This window comes from Buteo buteo, chromosome 1 (assembly GCF_964188355.1).
Source record: "Buteo buteo chromosome 1, bButBut1.hap1.1, whole genome shotgun sequence".
In the NCBI taxonomy this organism is placed as follows: domain Eukaryota; kingdom Metazoa; phylum Chordata; class Aves; order Accipitriformes; family Accipitridae; genus Buteo; species Buteo buteo.
The window spans coordinates 70,129,818-70,149,410 of record NC_134171.1 but is presented as its reverse complement, the minus strand read 5'-3'; the positions used below and the strand labels follow the sequence as shown (position 1 = coordinate 70,149,410).

The 19,593-nt window shown below is 42.9% G+C and overlaps 1 protein-coding gene and 1 long non-coding RNA gene across 3 annotated transcripts in view; one reads left to right on the top strand and one right to left on the bottom strand.

Moving 5' to 3' along the window:
* Window positions 1-1,098: 1,098 nt before the first annotated feature.
* On the bottom strand, window positions 1,099-9,461 carry LOC142034387 (uncharacterized). Its single transcript, XR_012651626.1, has 3 exons — window positions 8,415-9,461; window positions 4,813-5,061; window positions 1,099-1,984 (listed from the first exon to the last, which is right to left on the bottom strand). It is a non-coding gene; the product is annotated as an uncharacterized LOC142034387 (long non-coding RNA).
* A 347-nt stretch (window positions 9,462-9,808) lies between these two features.
* SMAD1 (SMAD family member 1) overlaps window positions 9,809-19,593 on the top strand; it is a 50,500-nt gene continuing 40,715 nt past the window's right edge. Inside the window, exon 1 of one of the 2 annotated variants that reach the window (XM_075035436.1) lies at window positions 9,809-10,112. The gene's annotated coding sequence lies outside the window, so the exon portion shown is untranslated. The remainder of the gene's footprint in view (window positions 10,113-19,593) is intronic. The other variant, XM_075035414.1, reaches the window with a different exon arrangement.

The following is a 19,593-nucleotide window of genomic DNA, read 5'->3' as shown; positions in this document are numbered from 1 at the left end:
TTGTCACTGCCATTAGTAGGGCTTCCTTTCAATGCAGCGCAATGTCTGGAGATTTCCCAGTGTAATCCCAGACATGCTGCTGTTCTTTTCTCTGGACTATAGTCCTTGCCTGGAGTAGGTGGGAGCAGTACGCATATTCTGCCTCACATGCTTCATATCAGAAGGATGTCACTTGTGTGTAGATTGAGAACTGAGCTGCACTAGAGAAAACTTCAAGGATGACAGACAGCTCTGGAAAATCAAATCACCTTTAAAAAGAAACATACAGCATTTAGCTGGCTCCGCACTGATAACAAGCATTTACAATCACTAGATCATGACAACTGCACCATGCAGGGATAATTGTCTGTTATAAATGGCACTGTAGTAAAGAGGAGACCAGTGATCTGTCTTTAACACGATTATACACCACAAATCAACGATAAGGCAGGCATTGCTTCTCTGATTCACTTTCATCAAAGATGAATGACCATAAGGCAAAGAAAAACAAAAATCAAAACAGAGCACATAATATGGGGATGCTTTTCAGCCTAAAAATATCTAGAAATTAATTCTTTTGTAGACTGATAGACTGATGCATCTGAGGAATACAATCGCAGAGAGAATGCAAGGTTTATAAATTCATTTTGGCCTTAGTGGTCACTCTGCAGCATCCTGCACCACATAGCACGCAGGAGGTGTTATACTGTGAGGGAGATAGGAGAGCAGAGTCCTCACCACTTGCAATTACCAGAATCCTCAAGAGCACGTTCGTCTTGAGCCAGTGGTGTCATTTCGGTGTCCTGGCTAAATTTCAGTTTGATTAATTACATTCTGACTATTTAACTTCCCAAGAAGCATAGTTGTCATTGTCTTTAATTATTTGGAGATCGAATTTGCATGGGGTTTTTGAGCATGATAGTTACACATAAAATTCTACATGCATATTGTGTTTTGCAGGCAAAGAAAAAGACACAGGATTTGAACCAAGGAGCTTAAAATCAACATATGAATGAACAGCATCTGGGGAAATGAGTTGAGGTAAAGGTTGGTACATGGGAGTGTGAATGGAAGGGAAACGTGAATGTAAAGGAAAAGGAATGTATCTGTAAAGTGATAGATTATATAATTTGCTTTATTTTCTATGTGTCTTGCTAGAAAGGTCTCATGATGTTTGCAGTCTTAAAGTAATTTACATTTCTTGCTTTTGGTGCCCTAGTATTGAAAAGCTTTAAAATGGGATTTTGCAGAGAGAGGGCCAGCAGGTTGTACCAGGATCATAGAAACCAAACAAGCTCCCTTTCTCCATTTATGTTGCCTGTGGAAGCGCCATGTCCACAAGCAAAGACAAGAATGATTTATTTAATTAATCACAAGGCATGACTATAATTTTATTTCTCATCTGAAAAATGAGAAATATGCTTCCAGCAGTACAGTGCCCCTTCTACATGACAGACCAGGGACCTGTTTTGGGTACCTCAGACATCTAGGAATCGAGCCTAAAATTGGGACAGTGCCTTAGCAGTATTGTCAGCCAAATCCTAAATCCAAATCCTAAACTGTTTCTTACAGTATCTGTGTTTTCCCTAGAGTGTATCTCATCTGAACAGTGACCAAGCTTGACCTATTTTGTTCAAGATTTGATGAGATCACAGTGCAAGCTTGTCTAACTGCAGGCCATAAATTGTTGTAATCCTCCATCTGGTCGCTGACAAGCGTATGCTTTGCTTAACCAGGGTGATATAGTCTACCAGTGCTGCCTTCTAGGTGCTGAAGTCCTTAGCCACATGAGCAGGGTGGGGGAGCTGTAGGGTTCCCCAAGCTGTAGCATTCATGTACTGGGCAACTGGACCTTGCAGAAGCTGGACCAACTGTGCACTGACTGTAAGGCCACTTTCAGATTGCAGGTTTTCAGATGGAGTAAGGCAGCATTGCTACTTCTTGCTGTTTGCAGTTTTCTGGGGGCCTTCTGTGGTGATGTCCATACTGAACGTTTGATCCTTGTCTGTAAAGATGACACTTTTAGATATGCAGACAAAATGCTTTACACTGCAAATGACTTTATACCTAGTTGAAAAGGCAAATGGGTGCCTTAATTTTGCTTTTTTTTTTCCTCCCCCATTTTAAAGAGCCATTGACTGTGGTACTTAGAATACTGTTTTCCTAAGTGTTGGTAAGCCATGTAGTCCTTTCCCTGCTCTCTGACACCTCCAGTAACAGCAGAATCTCTGGATATGTGTAGCCTGCTTTGGTCCTTTAAACTATATTATTAGTGGACTGAGGTCATCACTTCTAATTCAGGTTGCCCAGTACTTCCTACATTGAGACTATTGATTTTATGTGTTTAGAACTTCATCAAACATTAATTGTTCTCAGTGTGTGCTTCAGGCAGAATACGTGTAGAAAATGTCAGCAAAACACTTCAAGTATTTCTGCAAACAGGATAAAGAATAACAAATTGAGGGCTGAAAATATTAGAGAATTTTTTTTTGAGAGGCTCTAGTGCCCCTGTCCACTCAGGAAGAGGGATGAAATTTGGCAGGGAAAGGGATGAATTTTGTGTCAAGAGATGACCTACGAGCTGTAAGCCAGTCTCAGTTTTGCGACTAAATGTTGCAAGAACAGTTTTCATAAGGGCTAGCTGCAGCATGAACCTGGAGAGAAAACAAAATCACTCTCCATTATTTGACCACTATTTGTTCTGTTCACTGAATGAGACGGGGGTCTTTAGGAAGGAACATAAAGGAGCATGCAATTAAAGACAGGTACCAGGATGCAACCAAACCGAATACTTAACTGAGATTATACCAGCAACACTAATTTTGATCGGTCGCAGCTTTTAAGTGTTGAAGTTAATATTTTTTTTCCCAATATTTACTTATATTGAGGATTTACAGATGTGATTTCTGCAATAGTGTATGAAGTGTAGAGGGGGTTGCTTTTAAAGCTGATAAAACTTGTTTGTCAAAAATTTGGCTATTTTCGGGTCAAGCAAGAAAACAGTGGAGTTTAAAATTGGTCTAAATGCTCTTGTTGTGTGGGCAGCCTTTTTCAACACTTTGTGTGACTGCCAAGATGTTTGAAACCTGCAAGGTAATATCCTCCTGGAAGTGCAAATAGAAACTAATACAATACATGCATATTTGTCGTCAGGGCTGTCTGTTATTGAGAACTCACTAAGAACCCATTGCCTTGGGATGACTAATTAAATACTGATTTACTTACTCTCCAGACTTCAGTTTCTTCCACATCTTAAGCAAAGAGCAAAGGAATTGGAGAATACAGGAAAGAAGAAAACTTGGGAATGCAGGCATACCCGGCGCCCAGGTATCGGCTTCCTTAAGCCAGCTGAGCACAATTCTGCCTTTTGAAGAGTCAATTACTAATTTTTGGTGGGATCCTTGCGATTCTTTGGCCTCTGTTCGTTCATGAACAGCAGAAGGGCAACCTTTTTTTGCTTTTTACCATATAATGCAGTGTCCAACAGCTGCCTTTTCTAATAATTAGGCAGCGATCACACCAGCTCACTGAATTCCTCAAGTCCTATCACGCTTTCTCCTAGTCTTCTGTTATTCACCAGTGAGCCCTGCTCCTATGCTTAGTGCAGTTCTTCTAAAACCAGGTTTGCAGTTGTGCTCAAAATTAAAGTATTTTTCCTTGGTTAAAAAAAAAAAGCTCTCTAAGTCTACCACAGTGTCATAACCACTTTAAACTGGCTGAAGCCAACAATGTTATCAAAAAGATAAGTGTCGCCCTTTCTCCCACCTCAGTCCTGCCCCTGCACAAGATCAGCACAAGGATTTGGACAATGACACAATGAACCAGATGAGGGAACTGATCCAAATTAAAAATGAGTTTGGGCCCTGAAACATTTGTTTTCCCCAGCCAGATCAGTTCCCTAGGCCTGTTCAGTTCGCAGCTGCACCAACAACTGTGCCAGCAAAAAGAGGGTGGGTGACATGGGGTTAGGGATGAGCAGCCGATGTGGAGGAGGAAGGGTGGGACTGTTTTACTACTGACTTATGCAGCCAAGAGTGACACTGAACTCGGTCAACGTGACTTAGACTTGCACCAGCTTAGAAAAATTGAAAAGAGGTTTCTAAATTACTCAAGATAAGTACCGTTTATGTGGGGAATAAAAATAAGACATGGTACCTTTTTCTTCTATCATTACATAAATGGGCTGAGTGTTTTGTCACAAAATATCAACAAAACGTGGAAGTAAAGGGACGCATTTAGATGCAATATGTGTGATTTTGTTAGTCTTCCAATGGTGTAATATAGTTGTCTCCTCTTCGGGTATAAAGAAGGAGATAAAGCCCTGTATCCAGACAACTACCATGGTTTGCCCAGACTGCAATCCAGTCCTACCCCAAGGCCTCTTTAGCCCGTGGATGCTAGTGCAACTGCCCGACCGTGGCACTGCCTAGCCCTGCGTAGCAAGCTGTGACACACAGCCACTTGCACGGCACCAGTCATTAGTGCACTGGTTGTACAGCCAGTGCAACCCAGTGACCAAGTAGTAAGAGCTCAGGATTGCCAAACCACCTTTGATTTCTTTTCTCACAGAGTTATTAGCTTTAATTTTGTATTTGCCACCTGCCTGAATAAATTTTAATATATCATTTGCTGGTGGTTTTTGCAACAAGATGTAACTGGGACAAGGACTGTAAGAACTTGAAAACAGTAATTAAAATGGGAGATAAGATTAATCTTAGTGGTGTCTTCCAAGAAACCAGTAGTAGAGCTAGGTTATTCCAGTTATGTAAATCTTTTTAAGCTGAGTGACTGAAGAGAAATTTAATTTTCAAAGCACCAATAATGTTTGGTTACCTGGAGTCCCTTATCTCTTGCTGAGGTGATAGCCAGGAGAAAGTGAAAGTACCTTCAAAAGCTTCTACATGGATGCAGGCAAGATCCAAAGGGAGAATTTCATTCTCTAGAAAGTACAGTACTGGTGCAGTACAGTGGGCAGCAATACTGTGCTTCGTGGCAGCATGCCATTAGCCATCAGAACACAGCGCAACCTCCCTTCTTTACCAGAAATGTAATATTCCTGGAGCAAAGTCCTTATGTCAGCATCTAAAGAGAAAACAACCAATAAAGGAGATAAGGTAGTGCCCTGCTTAGTACTTTGTTTCAGCCCAAACCTTTTGGATTCATAACTTTTAAAAAGGATCTTGGCAGCTTTAGCTGGGTATGTTAACCTTAGGAAAGTAATGAACTTTGGTCTGAATCCCATCATCTCTGGGGTGAGAAAGATCAATGACTACTCAATCTGATCAAAGACCTTTCTGGTACCTGCAGATAGATTTACAGCAGAAGCCTTATTTAATGTACCAGAGGGAAATACATGTAATAACCTTGTAAAATTATCAATTCCATATTTATTCTATATAAATCCCACTTCATCATGGTGGGCCAGTTTAGGAAGAACTTCTAAGAGTGAAATGGGTTCTTGTGTTCTTTTGCATGTGAGAGTGAATCAGGAAACTAAGGCAGGTCCCAAGCAGACATTTGACTCTACAGCTCGAGGTACCACCACCCCGATAATTCTGCATCCCCACTGAAGTGCTGGTGATGGGCCTCTGTGCTCAGCCCCGCTCAGTTAGCCTTGGGCAGGTGCTTGGGGCTGCTGAGGCTGCTCCGCTTCTGCTGCTGGGCCCTCTTTAATGGAGACAGGGTGTCGGGTGAGCAGCTCTGCTGCTGCTATCATTTTGCTGCCCCGTTCCGTCTGCCTCTGGAGGCCACAGTTCAGCCAGCCCATGCCACCGTACCACTTCTGCTGTGGTGCAGGACTGAAGTATTCGAACTAGCTCAAACCCAAGTGCCCTTCTCGATGGTGGAAATCAGCTATGAACTCTGTACTACTGTGGCTAGACAGGTCCTTGCGCCTAGATGGGTTTGGAAACCCACACGCAGCTGGGCACAGTTATGATCACCTCCTAAAAATACTCCTTACCTTCTCCTACATGCTGTCTTCTGCCTGAGGCATCTTTCCCAAACAGATTTGTGTAGTTGCTAAACAGTCTGCGTATCCTATTTTAATAATACTGAGGTGGGAGGCTTGTTTAGTACCTCACCTATTCAAAGAAGAAGCAGACAAGCCGTGAAGGACAGGGGTTGATAAATTCACCAGCCAGCCCAGGAAAGAAGGAAATTATGAAATCAAGTATCTTTAGAAAGCTATAATTCTTCTTGACAGAAATGCCTCTTCTCTCTGAAAATACTGTTGGTATTTTCCCCCACTAGGGCAACACTGTAATGGCTAAAATGAAAATGACTCCAGTGATTTTAGTGTAAATAATAAGTTATGCATTTGATACAATTTAATTATCCATGAAACTTTACTTTCTGGCAGAAACCTGGTGTACAGAAAGGTGAAGCAAAGTTACTGAGTTTGGAGCTAAACTGTCTCCAGAAGGCCCTCTCTACCCCTGGAATCTCTTGAATAAACCAGATGAAGCCTGGCTGAGGTTAACAGGAAATACTAAATCATAATCTGCATATAAACTCTGATTTCAGAGGAAGATTGAAAGCTAATAGTAGTAGCAGCAGTATCAGTAGTAGTATTTCTTAAATAGTTCTTACATAACATGATGGTATAAAATACGCAGCTTAATGAATATCTTTTAGCACTCTGCCTTCTGATAAGCTGTTTCTGAGACACAGATTTTAAAGGTGACTAGGCAGGTGCTTAGTGAGATGTTAAGATGTGTCTATCAGATTAAAGTTTCCTCTGAGAATCTTATTAGAAGTTTATCTGCCTAAGTGCCCCAACTCCATTAAAATTCAGGTTCACAGGCCTTATGACTGATGGTGTCATTGGATTGTACACCTAATCTGATGAAAAGTCAGGCTGTTTACAGAAGGGATGGTTCTTCTCTTTCTTCATTGCCCCAGTCTCACAGCCTGTTTTCCTTGCATCAGTCTGAATGATCATGTAGTTGCAGAGTAAAAAGAAAGAAAAAAAATTCTGTTGCTTCTTGAGAGAGCACAGTTACTTTAGCCCAATACAGAGGAGGAACACTGTTGTAGGAGTAGCATCAAGCTAGATAGCCAGGGGTATGTGCCCCTCTGCTCTCCTTTTTTCAGTTTCCTCATGTTATTCAGAAAGCCAGGCAGATGCTAATGATGTTTAATTAAGGTATATTAAAAGTCGCCGATGGAGTTAGAAGTGGTGAATCTACAAGTAAGACACTGGTGATACTACTCACACACGGAGTAATGCGTTTGGACAGTTAGCTATGAGTTGAACATCCTGGAGTGGGCAGCAGACTTGCAGTTTTGACTCGGGTGTGTACCAAAACACCCCAGCCAGGGAAGCCTCGTGGCAGATTTGACCATGACTGTTTCTGCTTGCCCTCTGGTCTTCTCACATGACTGATCTGTCTGAAGCCAGTTCTAACCAGAACAACCATTCTGGTTATTAAACATCAGAAAAAGGCCATACTAGGCTGTTTTATAGCCCTTTTTAGGTAAAGGAGCATATTAATGTGATCCTCTCCAAGCCTCAATGTAAGTAGAAAATAATTTAATTCTCTCATGCTGAAGCGAACCAACCAGTCAACCCTAACAACAGCAAAAGCAGTAAAAATGTGGTTCTAACCAGACACCTGACAAACTGCAGTGCTTCCCTAATTATCTTCTTGTCATATCTGTTTAGTGTGAATCATGCACTGAATAGATACTCGAGGAATGAGGATCCAGCGGATGGAGCTTGCCGCCCACCCCAGTCCTGCCAAGTCAGCCTGCAGAGCAGAGCAGAGCAGACCTCGGGCACATGTAAGGCGTTTTCCATGTATTTCCCTGTGTGAGACTGGATCGCCGAGACTGCCAGGCTCTTGCGGCAGATGCTACTGCTGCATCCACCACTCTTGACCCAAGACACTTGGCCCTGATTTAAGCACTACCGCGCTACAAAAACTAGTAGCAGCCTCATGTTTCTTCTGTACCTTGCTTGCAAATATCTTCATTACATTGACAAAATTTAAAGACATTTTAGTTTGTCTTGAGATAAACCAGTTTATTTGCAGCCCAGTGCTGCACTGTAGCTGTGTGTGATTGCATGTAAGAAGAAAAGTTTACTTGCTAACTGTAATTGCGTACAGTACAACCACAAAATACAAGTTAAAGCTGATTACCAAAGTTTACTCATCTTGAATCAGTCAAGGTTCAAAACTTACGTGGTAAAATACTAATTTTATTCCAGGCTTCCCCCATCAATGTTATGGCATCATTCTGCGTTAGGAGTTCCCCACTACACTTCTGTTGTAGCATGCTACCTACCAGTGTGGTACAATTTACCTGTTTGCAATTTATACAGTATTTATGTGAAAAAGAAATGGATGGATTTTAGATTATGAAGTTAGAAGGAAGTGCCGGTAACCTCACAGCCATAAAACTGGGTATTTTTCACTGCTGCAGTCACGCACCTTCTGTGACCTGGGGCAAGCCATTCCAGTTCTGTGTCTTCAGAGTTGTAATGCACCTGAGTGGGCAGGTGGGTGAGTCCAGGACTACTGTTCATCTGGTAAAACTCTCAGGGCCTTAACTTCTCCGGGCCGCAGTTCTGCTGGGTTTTAAAATGAGATTAATACCATACCTCGAACTTCATATACACGTGAAAACTTACTGGCATAAATACAGAGATGTAATTACGCCAGTGCAGGTGTACTGTAATATTTTGCCATGTAGAAACATCTTGCACTTGTTACTTCACATCTCCTTCCAGGAACGGTGACTGGGTAAAAGCCAAAGCAGTTCTTAAAGCATCAGTTTCAGTTCAATCCTACCTGCGCTAACGCTCGTCCGAGTGCTGTAGATTTAGGTTCCTGCAAACGCAGTAGGCAAGAGAGACTTACCGTACCTCAGGCGGGCTGCAAGCGTCCAGCTAGGTCCACCCGCAGACTCGAAGGGAGTTCGTTTCACAGGGGCGAGACTTCATCACGCCACGAGGAGCCTCGTGCTCCTTCACGGGTTTCCCTGCATGAACTAGGAGCGACTGCCACAGCGCCTATGGCCAGGACGAGGCCCCCGCGTGGGGCGCCTGGGGGCGCAGAGCGGCGTGTCGCTGGGCGGTATCGCAAGCGATTACTCCGATATTGAGAACAGGGACAGTGAGGGGCCGAACCACCTGTGAGCAGGAGGCGGGAGGGACGCCCGCCCCGTCGGAGCGCTGCGGGGATTAACTCTAAGTGCGAGTCTCACGCCAGCTGGAGCTTTTCTCACAGGAGCACCTCAGCCGCGCTCCAGCGGCTACACCAGCGCCTTTTAAGCCTCCGCCAAGCCCCGAGGGCGGCCGAGGCAGGGCCCTCGGGGCTAAGGCAGCGGGACGGGGGAATGAAGTCACCCAAGCGCCTCGCCGCCGCTGCCGCCTTCCTCCCATTCCCCCTCCCGGGGACGGCCGCTTTGCCGGGCGTCGGGGCGCAGGGCTCCTAACAGGACCGGGCGGGGGCGGGAATTTGGAGAGGATCCCTTGCCGGGCCGGTGCGTGCGCGTGTGTGTCTCTGTGTGTGTGTGTGTGTGTGTGTGTGTGCGCGTGTGTGTGTGTGCGCGCGCGCGCGCGGAGGGGGGGTGGCGCGCGTGCCTGCGTGTCGGTGAGCCGCGCGCTGGCAGCGGGTCGCGCGGCGGCTGGGCGGCTCCGCCTGCCTGACGCCAGCCGGACCAGATCAATCCAGGCGCGCAGGCAGCGCGAGCGCGGGCTGCCCGCCGGCGGCGCGGAGCCCCCGCCTGCCCCGGCCCACACCCCCCCCCCTTCCTCCTCCTCCTCCTCCTCCTCCCCTCACCGCCCGGCAGCCGGTAACAACTTCGCGTCCCCTCGCCTCTACCCCGCTGCCCGTGCCGCCCTCCTCCTCCTCCCTCCTCACAACCTCCCTCCTCCCTCAGCCCCGCTCCCCCGGGTGGTCCCCCGGGTGGCTCCGCGCCGGACCGGGCCGGGGGAGGGCTGAGGTGTGGGGGGGTGTGTGTGGTGGTGGTGGTGGTGGGGGGTGTGTGTGTGTGTAAGCGACTCCTCCGCGCCGCGAAGGGAACGCAGCTCGGCTCTCCTCCCCGGCATGATGGCGTCCCTCCGGCAGCCCGGGGGAGACCCGGGGCCGCTTCCCCGCCGGCCGCTCCCGGCTCGAAGTTTGTGGGTAGGTGCCGCGGTCGGGCCCTGGCGGGAGGGAGAGCCCTTCCCCGCCGGGAAGCCGCCGTCCTCCTCGGGGAAGCCTGCGCCGCAGCCGCCGCCCGGCCCCGTTCCCCGGCCCCGTTCCCCGGCCCCGTTCCCCGGCCCCGTTCCCCGGCCCCGTTCCCCGGCCCCGTCCCATTGTGCGCCCCGCGGGAGGACGCGGCGGAGCCCCGGCCGGAGGGGGCAAGTGCCCGCCTTTGTTTTTGCGGGGGAAAAGCCCTTCGCCACCTACCTCGGCCGATCCGGTTAATGTTTGGTTTGGTGGTGGTGTTTTGGGGGGGTTGGAGGGGGTTCCCCTTTTTTTTCTCCCTTTTTATTTTTCTTTCCGCGGACCCCTTCCCCTCTTTTTTCTTTAATGACAAATCTGTGCTTAGAGGTCAAGGAAAGTTCACTTAATTTTTTTTTTTTTTTTTCTCCCTGTTAGAAGGTTTGGATGCATGAGATTTTCCCCTCCTCGATGTAGTTTCTTCATATACTCGGGCTCTACAGCCAAATAATCTTATCCTGAATATAGATCTTTAAAGCTTATTAAAATTTACTGGTGTGGAAATATTCAGTCATGCATTCGAAAGGATCTGAGCCAAATCCTGATTTTTTTATTTATTTTTTTTTTTTTTTTATAAACTGAAGTCAGTGGGAGCTCTGACTGAAGAAGGGTTGCTGTGCTTGCTCTTTTGTTAGCAGATCAATCTGAAGAAGATATGTGGTCTGACCTTACAGTTTGCTTTTACGGTATCCGAATAATTAGAGCTTATTCCAAAAGATAATTGTTATTTTGCTGTATTTTAGGAAAAAAATGATGCTCACTGCATGTAAAAAAAGGTAACAGTTTTCTTCGGCAAAGGAGAAGTATTGTTAGATCCAGGTGGGGAGGAGTAAAAGTAGATGTGTATTTCAGATACAAGCAAATGGAAAAGATGATTGCGTGAAACATGTCAGTGTTTAATGGATGTCAGCCTTTAAAGATAGGGTGTCTTGAAACTAACATGCTTAGGAAAAAGCTGTATTTCAAACGTGTCATAGCTCATAGTTCAGATCTCTTTTGCACACAGAGGAGAAGTCAAAAAGAGAAAACTTTTAAATTTTTTTTTTCCCCAGTAGTTACATGTGTTTTTAAGCAGCACTCGAATAAGACTAAAAACTGAAGCTAACCCACAGAGACCACTTTTCTTTGCAGGCGTGTGTCTAATTCTGGTAGTCTTCATGTGGCTAACTGTCTGCACCTTGTCCTGTCAAACAATAGGAGCAAATCATGTGAGGGAACCTGAGGTGTTAACGTTGACTTAATTTTTTCTTTTACTTGTCAGTAATTACTCTGCTGAATTATGGGAGATGAGTTTGTTAGTTGCAACTGATTAATACTCATTTTATTTTCCCATTGAAACAGAGAGCAGCCCTAGGAAGCTTTTTAGAGGTTCTTATTGGATTTTAGTGCAAGTTTTGAGTGCTCACTTCTTTACTGTGACTTGAGGAGCATCAGTATGATAATGGAAGATTTCTAGCCCTTTTTGAAGTTCTTGCTCTGGTCTTAGGGTTGAAATCTTGCAATTTTCTTCAGACTGTAAGTAGGCACTTGAAAGAAATTTCCCTTGATTTGGATGATCCAGAAGCCTTCCACAGCCACCAGAGAGGATCAGTTCAAGGCATGATCAGGTTACCCTAAGGGTAGGGATTTGTCCTTGCTTCAATTTTGACCCCATCAACTGCTGGCTATGTAATCAAATACATTTTTTCCTACTCTGTCCTGTTCAACTTGCTTTTTTGTGTACCCTTGAAGATGTGATGATCCAATGCGTTTGAGAAGAGTGACTGAATAAACAGATGGAGATCTTTCTGTTTCTGTATAAATATTAACTATCAAATCAAATGTTTGAAAGCTGCTGAGTTTAGTGTTTACTTTTCCTCTGTAGTTCGAACACAGAGTTGAACGTAAGAAAAAGCAATACAGAGGTTAATAAAAGTGCTACTTGTGTTTCTGAATACTGGGAAATTATTCAGATTAAATTATGAGCTTCTTGGCTTGGTACAAAGATTTAAATTTAAAAATGAAGGGGTTGTGACTTCTTTTTTTTTTTTTTTTTTTTTAAATTGAAGCAGGAATGCACTGCATGTTACATATAGCCAGTGTTCTGCTCTATGAAGCCCAAGCTGTGTGTGTAAAATAAAAGCTCATTTGAGTAGTCTTACAAGCCTAATGGAGGCATCATCTCAGCTTTATAAATAATGTAAGTTGTGTATAATGTGGAGTCCCCAGAGACTGCAGAGAAAGCATCATTACCAGCCTTTTCAACCTGCTGGAGATCTTAAATTGATTTACAGCCCTGAACTGGTGCAAAATGATACATCAGGATGACACAGGGTCAACCTGTAAAAGTCTATGATGTGAGCCCGTTAGTTCAGTCATCATAATTAAACCATATTATGAGGGCAGCGAAGCAAGTGTCTGTGACATGTCCCATTGTGCTTCAGATATGGGTGGTTTAAGAATCAAATAAAGAGATCACAGTGTTTATTATTTAAGTTATGCAAAGAGTAGTTGAATTTAAAGCTTGTGGCCCTGTGAAGAATAAATGCTGAACCAATTTAGGTTGACTCTTAACCTCTTTCTTGCAGTCATTAGCAACTGAAAGAGATGAAGGCGTGTGCAGCTTGGAGGTGTGTGTGGGGGGAAGTGGTTGTGAGTGAATATCTCTGAATTTTATATATCCTTTTTCAAGCCTCAAAATCAGCTAGACTTTACCTGCAGACTGTGCTGTCAGATATCAAAGAGACAAACAGGCAAACAAGCTTGTTTGGGCTTTTTTTCTTTTCCTAGTATTTTTATCCTAACAAAGTTTGTAACTGCCCGTTGAAATGTTCCTCCAGATCTGAGTTCTTGTATAAGACAGAGCATCTTAGTCATATCTTGGACTATATGACCAAACTTATTTTAGAACAGAGACTGTAATTTTGAATATGGGTTGGCATAGGTCACTCTACTTTTCTTAGTGAAGGCAACTATGGCTTCACATTCATGTTTTTGCTTTAAGTAACTTAGAAAGTAGCATGCCACAGACAGTAAAACGTTTATTATATACTAAGCATCTTAGGTCTTGCTGTTCCTGCTCATAAAATCACTATGAAGTGTTTTGGGAAAATTCTGCTAAAACTCCTTCTTTCTACTAGTCAGCCTGCTGCTTGGTGATTTGAGTGTGTTGCACGTCTTGGTGGTTAAACCAGCTCCTCATACCTGAATTCGTGTGAACTCTGCACTGCATCTCCTGAGCTTCTTCCAGCCAAGAAAGAAACATCTCTTATTTTTAGTCACAAATATAGCTAAAAAAATAATTTTGAGGGATACAAGAGAAGCAGAGAAAATAAATGGTCACTAGTGGTGAGAGATCTATTAGTCTTCAGGCTCAGTTGCATCTCAACAGCACGTGCTTTAGCTAAGGCGCTTTCTGAGCAGCAGATAAAAGAACTAAAGCTCGCCTTTGGGTGCAGTGCCGTGCAAAATGTGGGTATGGAGCCCTCTTCTGCTGTGTCAATGCAGATGAATAAATGAAACTATCCTACTGAAGAGAGCGCCGTAAAATCTGTGAAAATGAAAATCAGATTTCACAAATTGCTTTATGGTTAATGAAGTGATTCTACTAATGTTTTTGGGTTTGGGTTTTTGTTTGTTTGGTTTTTTTAAATTTTCTTTTTTTAATTTCTGGTTTAGGTTTTGATGACAAACTCACCCAGTTGTGCTTTTGGAGTGGGGAAAGGTCTGTTCTGGCCATAAAAACTTCACTTGTTTCCCTCTAGGAGCTGCAGACTAGTGTTCTTCCACTGGTCTTTCTTCTCTGTATGCATTCCTTCTTTTGAGACACTGCTATACAAGTCTTAATAAAGATGGTATGCAGTTCCTAGAAATGTACCTTTGAAGTTTACTAAACAGAAAATTCGGGTTTAAAACATAAACGCCAAATTGGCAAGTGTGGCTTGAAATGCTGGTGACTTAAAGGCTCATCTATGCAGGCATCTTGCACTTCTCTAGGTATCTTGCTCAAGCTATGATGGCGTAACTTTAGAACAGCATAGAGGATTTTTATGTTAGAACAGCGGTTTTCACTTGGGATGGGAAAGAAGTTGTTGTAAATTGATACTTTTTAATTGATAGAGTTGTATCCCTGCAGGCAGTTGTATAACTATTACCATTAGAATGTTGCTATTCTTCAAGATTCAGAATAACCAGAGAAAATGTTTGATTGGGCCTTTTGTGAAGGGCTTTGCAGAGGGTGAATTCAGGGGTGAGGACAAGGAGCTCTTGGCTGCTAATGGCTGCCACAAAGATCCCTATCCTCCTCTTCAGGCAAATGTTAATTTACATTACAGAAGCTTTTCGGTTTTCTGTGTATTTGAGTGGGGAGCATCTTTGTTTTTTAATAGGATAGAGAAGCCAAACATTTTGTAAAATTAACAGGCTAATTTTGGGTAGTGTAAAGCGTTTTCCAGAATGAACCCAGATCCTACAGGATCTCTCCCTGCTTCAGTTTTATGCCTGCATGTGTTGGCTTTGGAAGTGCCTCATAGTTGAATAGGAGAAAGGATGGAGCACGCTACTTCTAATTATTAGACTGTGTGAGGTAAAGTATTCAGTGGATGTAAGGCTGAACTCTGCCGAGTTGTGTAGATGGGTCCATTTTAAATTTTTTTTCGTTTTGCAGAAGGAGGGCAGATGTGTATCAGGTACTGTGGCACTGGAATTGCTGTGGTGGAAGTGTTGCGCAGCTGTGTGGCCACAGTGCTGCCCCTGATAGCAGTACTGTGTGTGACACAGCTGCTGGGTTAAGCTGTCCCTATGTTTCAAAGGGTTTTCTGCAAGTGCGGATTCCTTTACTCAGCTGTACTCGTGAGTGCTGTGTCCTGGGAGACTGCATAAAAGCTGAGTTTAGATCAAGAGTTGAAGGGTTTTCTTCCCTCTAGGCTTGCCAATGGAGAGACCCTGACCAGTACAGCTATTCTGGACACTTGTACAATTCAGTCATTCTAATGTAGCTCTGTAATTGTTCTGGGTTATATGTCACTTTTATTTCAATATGGGGTATACACTTGGGAGAGTGATATTAGAACAGATGTCAGCAGTCTTTCTCATTTTGTTCTTCCCCCACCCTTTCCCTAGCATGCACAGGCGAAGTCTAGAGTACAAGGAGGAAAACAAATTATTTTTAACATGCCTTTATATAAGTCATTATATTTAGGCACTGTTTAAAGCAGTATCATCCAAAGGCAACTATTATGTTGACTTGGCATGTAAGCAAATCATTAATGTGGTTCACCAGTGATTTCTGAAGCATTATTTCATATTTCTGTGCTTATAAAAGGGACCGCTCTTCCCAACATGACAGCAGATGAGACTGTCTGAATAAGTCAGTATAGACAGTCTGAATTATAACACTTAATGGTATTCAGAAGTATTTAACTTGCAAGTTTTTGTCATTAAAATAATTAAAATGCCATTCCACATCAAAGTGATCTATGGACTATCAGTCCAATATTGGGTAACTTGGAAATAAGATACCCATTAAAAATTTTTTACAATGCTAAAGTGATCATAGACAGAATTGCGAGAGTTTTCACTGTCTCCTTGCTTCTGTCCCCAGCATGGGTGTAAGAATTGTGTCTGTCCTCCAGCTTCTACAGAGGCCGCAAAACTGATGTACGTATTTAAAAACTTGCCTAGGTAGGTGAAAGCAAAAAAGCATGTGTGCATGTGGAGCTAACACTTGACACATGTAGCAGGTCAAAAAGTTTTCTATGAATTCAGAGAGTCCTTTATGTTCAGATTGCTTGGGGCATGCAGTGACCATAATTGATCATTCTTTTGCTTGCTTTTCTTCCTCACTTTGTTCAATATTGGAATTAGTTTCTCCTTCTTCCATGTTTACATGAAAGACTGATTTACTGAGGATATTAATTTCAGACTTCTGATTTCAAGCATTTTGAGGCATTGACAATAATAGCAGCATTCTGTCTGGTGTAGTGTGATGAAACCAGGGCATGAGACTCTTAAAGATACCTTATTCTTATGCTGGTATGTGTGTAGGGTTATTCACACTTGATAGATATGCTGTATGTGCGTGTGCACATATGAATGCCTAAAATAAGATTCACTGCTGTTGAAAGTTAAATTATTTGGATCGGCTAAAGGTAGACTAAATCTATATATAGTTGAGAAAAGCCTGTAAATTTATCAAGGTGTGTGAAACAACTATTTATATATAAACACTTAAATGCTTAAAAGCATAAAATCAGTTTTGGTTAAAGATGAAGTAAATAACTGGAGAATCGTGTTGCAACAAATTGTGGTTTCCACTTAAATGTGTTTCTAAGGGCGATAGGAGGAGGAAACATCTGCTGTTTGGTCAGATGCTGTTAATGAGTTACATTATTTGACTTTATTCTACCAATATATTTCACCTTTGTATCTGTTAGGTTTCATTTGAATATTGATGTGGGAGGAATTGATCAAATGTCCTTGCTGTCTTACATGTATCTTGCTAGTAAGGACTTTCATTCAGCTGACATGTTGAGGGACAAAATATGTGGCTTGTAACTAGCTGTATTTCCTGAGGCAGTGGAGAGCGAGCTCTCAAAAAATTTCCTCCAAGACAAATTTGGAAGTGTGTGTGCATGAGAGGGAGGGTGGAAGGTGGTGTGGAGCTGACATCTCCTGCCATTTCACTTTACGGTTTAATTCTCTGTGGTGTCCCTGCGAATTATAAAGCTGAAGAATAGCAAAAGTGTGCAGCTTGGGGTTTTTTTGTTGGTTGTTGGTTTTTAACTCTTTGTCCTTCTTTTCTTTCTTGCCCTCCCAAGATATGGCAAAAGAAACCCTGCTAGTGTTTTGTTAGGACAAAAAAGTTGGCAGCACACCTTTGGTCGCTGTTGGTCAGTTGTCTTTTTTTCAAGGGCTTCTGAGCTGTGTTGTATGAACCAAGAAAGTTACTTTCATGTTAGGCCACTAGCACCTGCTTGGGAATGTAACTTCTGCTAACAGGTCCTGAAAGTTACTGAAACTGACTCATCAATGAAACACAGTTCTGTTTGATCAAGGGTCTTTATCTTGATATCTAAATGCTCTGTTGTGAAATTTGACATATTTTTACCACTGTTGTGGTTTCATGACTGAAACCTACTTTGGGAAGGTAGTTTTGGTTTGCTTTTATTTTAACCTAGGGAGGACTTTCTTCAGGTTAGTGCAACTACAAGTTGTCTGATGATTTTTTTTTTTCTGTTGACCTTACTCCATGTATATTAAAATAATCCATCTTGCCTTTGCAGATAGGCTGGGAGAAAAACAGTATGTGAATGTGACAAGGGTTAGTCATGGTTGCTTAAGGTATCTGGTACTATAGTGATGAGCATGGTACAGGACCCTCTGTAGATCAGAATCTTTCAGTAGCTCACAAGCAGTGAAAAAAGAGGTGGAAAAGTGGCTTCTTACCAGGGCTGCATGTGACGCAAGGTGACAGTGATGAGGACTTGCATTTTAATGGAATGGAGCCACACATGAAGCCAACTTCAAGGGTACAAGCAGTGAAGGAAGGATGAATGAGGCAACTCAGAAGACTTCTGGATGCTTTGAAAATATTTTCAAAGTTATGTAAAATTTGGAGAGGGATTGTTTCTCATGACGCCTGGTTTGTATTTGAAATTCTTAAAAGAAGTACAGTAAGGTCACAGGCCATATTAAATAGGACTTGGTGAAGTGGTCAAAATCAGGGAAACCAAGTGACCTGATTGAGACTTTCATAGTAATTCACAAGAGTCTATTCTTTGTAGAATTCTGGACGAATCTTCTAACCTCTGTTGAAATGTATGATTTTTCTTTAATAGCACTGAATCCATTGAGTTTGACTTCCTGGTGAAAATGCCATATTACTTTAAAAAGCAGTTCTCTTGTGACTCTGCCTATGCACAGCAAATAGAGCTCGGTCCCTACCTCTTATCTAGTAGCACTTAATGTGATGTTGTATTTGTGCCAAGGCATGTGGAGTTCTGTCCAGTTTTCCTGAACCAATTGTTTTTCTGATGTGGAACAAGTTTTTGTTTTCAAATGATTAGCAGGTGGTTGTTTTGAGAACTTCACAGAATCACAGGATGGTTGAGATTGGAAGGGAACTCTGGAGGTCATCTGGTCCAACCCGCTGCTCAAGCAGGGTCACCTAGGTTGCGCAGGACCATGTCCAGATGGCTCCTTTTTTTCCAGTTGTATGACAACAGCATTACTGTTTTGTCAGAACAGTGATGAAAGTAGATTTGAAATTTACCTAGACCTTCCCATAGATGTGACAACATGTATGTGATGGCTGCAGGGATTGTTAAATGCATAATGTGATTACACTGGTTTAATTTCAAATGTGTAGTCTTTCAGGAATCTCAAACATATCTGAAGTATGTGCTTCCCTGCACAGGGAGGAAAGAGGGAGATGAAGGAGACAGGGACTCAACTCATGTGGCTTTACTGAGGTCCCACCGTGAATCTCCAACATTCAGGACCAGAGTTTCATCTCCCTTCATACAGTCTCCTGGTCTTTCCTCTTGTCATCAGACACTTTTGCCTTTTTTATCACTGAGGAGATGGATAGATAAAGTACACATTGGTTATGTCTTCATCTCTGTTCTGCTAATTACCTGGTGAATGCAGTGACGAGCTACACTATTTTGAAAAATGGGAACTTTGACCTTGCTGAATGTCTTGGAAAACCTGGCTTACATATAGGTTGCCATCTCAGCTATTAGAGTTTCCTGTTTGGCATTTTTGCCCGCTGCTGGCTTTATAGTATGGCATACTTAATAACAGGCCCTTTATTATCCATGCTGGCTAGTGTCAGTGTTAAGTGCTTCCACTTGGTTGTCATAGCCAAAGGAAAAGTCTTTGTCTTTATTAACTTAAAAACTTAAGATAACATAATTATAGTTTCTGTAACTTGTCATATTAGATTTCATCCGGAAAGTATTTTATAAATACTCTCAGCTTAAAACTCTGTAGTGTGTGGTATTTTTGGACAGATGGATATGAAATCACTCTTCTTTTTTCTGAAGTTTGCTTCAGAAGTTTGCTAGAGCAGAAGACAGTGGTAGCAGAGGGGGGTTGAAATGCTTGCTAGAGTGTTTGGTTTATTCAGAACCAGCTAGGGCAGAACTCATTGCTGTGAGGACGAGACGAGGTTTTGCAAATCAACTGAAGTATTCATGTATGAGTGTGAGCTAATCTTTGTCCTGGATATAATTTAAAATTAGGGGGGTGGCAGCTCCACAAGATGGAGAGAACTCTTAACGGTTTGGCTCCTGCAACTCACAGATTTCTTAGCGTATGCTGGCTGGGGGACTTTGGTGCTCATCCTGCTCTGAGCTGATCCAGCTGTTCTGGAGAACATTTTTTTTTTTTTTTTCTGTTGTTTTTGCCAGGTTAGAAA